This window comes from Poecilia mexicana, unplaced genomic scaffold (genome assembly GCF_051168715.1).
Source record: "Poecilia mexicana isolate PSO_F unplaced genomic scaffold, ASM5116871v1 scaffold_5, whole genome shotgun sequence".
Classification (NCBI taxonomy): Eukaryota; Metazoa; Chordata; class Actinopteri; order Cyprinodontiformes; family Poeciliidae; genus Poecilia; species Poecilia mexicana.
In genome coordinates this window covers 1,808,467-1,813,904 of record NW_028263374.1, presented here as the reverse complement: position 1 = coordinate 1,813,904, position 5,438 = coordinate 1,808,467, and the positions used below count along the sequence as shown (strand labels likewise).

Sequence of the window (5,438 nt, the reverse complement as noted above, 5' to 3'; positions counted from 1 at the left end):
TTTTCACTATACAAGTCTAACTCGCCCCCAGCAGAGAGAGGAGAGAGAGTGTGAGTGTTTACTCCAGCTATTTATTACATGGTGAAAAGAAATAAACAACTTTCTTAAGCTACGGTATGTAGCCTTTATAAAAGCATATGCTTCTTTACATATTTGTTAAAATTATCATAATTTTATGGCATTATAACATAAGACACAATCTGTGAAAAAAATTCAAGCTCCACTTTCTTCTCCCAGTGCTCCCAGCAGAAACAACCAATCAGAGCCAAGAGTCCTATCACGATGCTAAGACCCTTGCTCCACCTAAGAGGCAGAGCTTCTCCTTGGAGATGTAGTATACAAGCTTCCAAGCTTCCAGTTGACAAAGCACCTGTTTCCCCCTAGACTCCCCGACTCAGCTTCTTCAGACCAGCCAGCAGCAATTAGGAAATATCTGATGGAACTGTGCATCAGCTAAGCTCATAATAGGAGCTACTTCTCAGTGAAATGCAGGTAAAAACATTGTTAAAGGGTGAATGTTTTAATAACTTCCTGAAGGCAATGTTTTAGAAAGACCAGGAGTTTTAAAATAACAGAGACCCAATTTCAAGGCATTAATTAACACAGTCAAATTTCTATAAATTCATTTTTGACATATATGGCATTTCTATAAGAACTGAAAGTAACTTAGTTACTCAATTATGTTATAAAATGTGCCCTTCAAACTAGGAAGTCAGTACCATTACAAATAGTCATTAGGTGATTAAAATGTAACTACATATTTAAAATTTATTTTGCAGTAACCTTTGGAGTATACACAGTTTGGTAACTTGGTATATTAAAACACTGAATGAACTCCATCGTTATTTTAACCAGCCTCTCTTTATTTTAAACACACCAGAAAAATCAAATACATTTCATGGTTAAAGCAGTGGTACTATGATAGACTGAACTCTCTGTGAACGTCCAACCCTAACTGACAGGAGAACACCCCCACACCCCTGAGATCAGTTACAGAACCAACATGTACCTGTCAAAAGGTCTAATTGCTGCCCCCCACACACACACCACACACACACCACACACACACACACACACACAATGGTAGACCTATGCACACACATACACATATCTTTGCTTTCATTGCTTTCTGTTGGCTCAAGAAATTATCACTTGTAAGAGTAGTGCTTTCTTGGGACGTCCTGTAAGTGGGAGCAGCAGCCTCATGCAGAGATGCTGCTATGGTACCAGGCTGTGTTGCTCTGTGATCAGAACCTGCTGGATTGGATTTAATAACTTCAGCGCTTTTGTTTTCAAACTCTGGACGTTAAACAGACTCAGAATTTACTATTTCAGCAGGTCCAATGAACCAACTCTGTGGGACTTACCCACAGGCTTCAGTTTCACAAAAAATATTTTACCTTTCACATTGTGGTAAAATCGTTATTATTATTATGGTGTTAATTTACAGTAAATGTCAGTCATAATTACATTTGGTAGATGCATTAATGGTGATTTATTGGATATCAGTTATTCGGTTTGTTTGTTCAAAGTGCTGTCTTAGGCAATGCGATATGTTTTAAAGGGCAACAATTATATTGGTGCTAAAACTTTTCTCTCCCTCTTATTATTTATTTTCAAAGCTTAAATAACTAATGTGACAATATCAACCAAATCTGCCAAACTTCAGCAGACTGATAGCATCTGCAATATTACAGAGGAGCAAAAGTACCCTGTTACAAATCATGCAGAATACTCTGCATGTCGGTGTGTTTTTATCTACACTGTGTACAGAAGCTCTGGCCTAAAAAAACAGGTGTCTATAGGTAAAAAAAACAACAATAAAAACAACCTTTCAAATGTTAAAATAGCTTCTTTGAATAGTTTTGTTTCTTTTTTCCAAACCCATATGTTAGTCATAAAAGTGAAAAATCACCATGTGTATGGTGCACCATGCAAAATCTCAAAAATATTTTCAGATTTTTTCTTTAATCTGAAAAAAAAAATATCCAAGTTTGTCACATTCAATTTTTTAAGAACATGACAGTGGTGTAACCTGAAACATTTCTTATCCAAGTTCTTAAGGGAGTTCAAACGATCCTAGCAAACCATCTGCTGCAACCACAGGCAACACAAAGGTCAACAGGCCAGAATACGCCACTGATTTCAAAACCACAACTGAGGCCATTTGAATCAAGACATGCTAAGTTTCAAAACTAGCTTATTTTACATTTATTTTCCCAACAGTTGAGTGACATATCTTGTCCAGTGGTGGTGCAACAGAATACAAGTATCAAGGCATTAGTGAAACACATGCAATGTCCTATCTACACTTAAAACCCTTGAATCAGCAGAGCACGACTGCATTTGACTCCTTCATCACACAAAACACATACCGACGCAGTGCAATCTGCAACCCATTTGTTGTGGATGGTAGGAAATGTATTTTCCAGTTCATCTGTAAAGGTACACTAAGCACCAGCTGCAGCAGTCCGTTGTGTTCAATCTATACTCTGCATTTGCACCACCATTAACTCTAAACTAGCCATTTAGACAGAAGTTTTGGGAGAAGAAAGGCTGTGGTATTCTACACAATGCGTCAGTCATTTTAAGGATTCCTATTGGTCCCCCAAAAAATGATTAAAAACCTGGGTGTTATCATCAATCAGTGATATCCCCCCCGGATCAAACTTGAAAATTGGACGTTATGTTGCTAGCACTTATTGGCGGAAGCAAGAGCATCGCACAACATAAATAATCACCTGTCTGAAATACGGTGCATTTAACGGTAAAACATAATTTAACAAAGCTTCGAGGCAGATAATTTGCCTCAAATTTTAATAATTGAGGTACTTGAATTATTTGAGAAACAGTGACAACCCTAATTGATACATTGTTTATGTTTTATAATATTTAAAGAAATCCTTTCAACATTTTAAGCTAGGAAAGAAAAAGACTGCAGGGACTTCACATTTGTTGCAAGACCTAACAGAGTATTATTTTGAAGTGAAGCAGATTAATATTTGTCATCTCTTTTAAAGACTTGTCTAAAAAGCAAGCATTGCTAACATAATTTTTTCTGGATTATGTCAGAGTTCCAATACTAGATTTGTTAAACAAAAAATAAAGTAAAAAAAATAATAATAAAAAAAGGATTTTAGGAGAAAATCATTACCTTAGTTATTTTGAAAGATCCTCTCTGATATAAAATTGGAGTTGATCTTTCAAACTCCAATATAAATGGGAGTATATACTCCAAATGTTCTCCTCCATGGTGTCACCAGATGTGCAGCGTGTCCTGATGAAGTATTGTCAAGTCTGACATCTTCAATTTTTGAACCTCAAACTGAACCATAGTATAGAAGTTCAGTTTATGTAGTGTAGTGGTTATCATTTGCTTAACACGCAAAAGGTCTCTGGGATGTGGACCATCACTAAGGCATTTGAGTCTTCTCATCTCACTTACACCCTGTGACAAGCATAACCCACAAAATCTGTTTCTGTCTGGTTCATAACCAATCGACTTTAATTCAGGAATCTTTGGAATCAAGACTATATCACTTTCATTGACAGTTGTAGGTTCTATGGTGTAGTGGTTAGCACTCTGGACTTTGAATCCAGTGATCTGAGTTCAAGTCTTAGTAGAACCATTTGTCTCTTTCCTGACCTCTTCAATACATTTTTTGATCTCAGGTTTAATTTATTGACTATTGTGTGAAATTAGACACAAATAAAAGTCTGACAGTTTCTTCACCAAGTTACTGTGCTTTCAGAAATGATCTGTGGTATAACTATTTGACATTGTTGCATGCACGTTGACATTAGTCTTTAGGGTTTAGTGAGACAAGAATTGAACTCCTTAGTGATGGTTCATATGTCTATCAACTTTAATGCAAGCATCTTTGAAATCAAGGCTACATCACTTTCATAGACATTTTTATGTTCTTATGTTGTAATGGTTAGCACTCTAGACTCTGAATCTGAGTTCAAGTCTCAGTAGAACATTTTCTCTGCTTCTGATATATTCAAAACATTTTTTGATCTCAGGTTTAGTTTATGGACTGTAATGTGAAATTAAGCACAAGTTTAAGTCTGACAGATTATTCACCAAATTACTGCGCTTTCTGAAAGGATCTGTGGTATAACTATTTGATATTGTTGCATGCCCATTGTTGAAATTAGTCTTTTAAAAAAAATTGTATCGTCTACCAGGAACACTTAAAGGTAACTTTTCTTTGTCAAATATTCTCACCTACAGCAAAAACTTCTCCGGTTAAGCCTGTTCTCATCCGATCACAGAAGCTAAGCGGTGTCAGGCCTGGTCAAGTACTTGGATGGGAGACCACCTTGGAATTCCAGGTGCAGTTCGGTTTTCTATTTTACATAGGACAGAGGTTAGTCTTTAAAATACAGTTACTCTTGAGGGATTGCCAACTACAGTCAAACTCCACTGGTTAAGCCTGTTCTCGTCCGATCACAGAAGGAGCGGTGTCAGTACTTGGATGGGAGACCACCTTTGCATTCAAGGTTCAGTATGTCAAACAAACAGCTTAGTATGTAAGATACAGTTAGTATTGAAACATTTTCACCTACAGCCAAACTTCTCTGGTTAAGCCTGTTATTGTCCAAGCACGAAAGCAAAGTGGTGTAAGGCCTGGGCAGTACTTGGATGGGAGACCGCCTTGGAATTCCAGGTGCTGTAGGATTTTCTACTTTACGTAGCACAGAGGTAAGTCTTTAAAATACAGTTACTCTCGAGGCATTGTCACCTACAATGAAACTCCACTGGTTAAGCCTGTTCTCGTCCGATCACAGAAGCAAAGCGGTGTCAGGCCTGCTCAGTACTTGGATGGGAGACCACCTTGGAATTCCAGGTGCAGTTCGGTTTTCTACTTTACATAGGACAGAGGTTAGTCTTTAAAATACAGTTACTCTTGAAACATTGTCACCTACAGCCAAACTCCTCTGGTTAAGCCTGTTCTCATCAGACCACAGAAGCAAAGCAGTGTCAGGCCTGGTCAATACTTGGATGGGAGACCACCTTGGAATTCCAGGTGCTGTAGAGTTTTCTACTTTACATAGGACAGAGGTTAGTCTATAAAATACAGTAACACTTGAAATGTTGTCACCTTGAGCCAAACTCCACTAGTTAAGCCTGTTCTCATCCAATCACAGAAGCAAAGCGGTGTCAGGCCTGCTCAGTACTTGGATGGGAGAAAACCTTGGAATTCCAGGTGTTGTAGGTGACTTTACTTTGTCAAACAAACCACTTAATCTATAAGATACAGTTAGTCTTGAAACATTTTCACCTACAGCAAAACTTCGCCCCGTTAAGCCTGTTCTCGTCCGTTCAAAGCCATGACAGGCCTAGTCAGTACTTGGATGGGAGACCACCTTGGAATTCTAGATGCAGTAGGGTTTTCTACTTTACATAGGACAGAGGTTAGTCTATAAAATAC

General features: G+C 37.9%; 1 non-coding gene and 1 pseudogene across 1 annotated transcript; both read left to right on the top strand.

The window, feature by feature from the left end:
- The first annotated feature begins 3,557 nt into the window (after positions 1-3,557).
- Positions 3,558-3,629, top strand: trnaq-uug (transfer RNA glutamine (anticodon UUG)). Its single transcript has one exon. It is a non-coding gene; the product is annotated as a tRNA-Gln (tRNA).
- A 1,297-nt stretch (positions 3,630-4,926) lies between these two features.
- Positions 4,927-5,045, top strand: LOC148159568 (5S ribosomal RNA; annotated as a pseudogene).
- Positions 5,046-5,438: the final 393 nt, after the last annotated feature.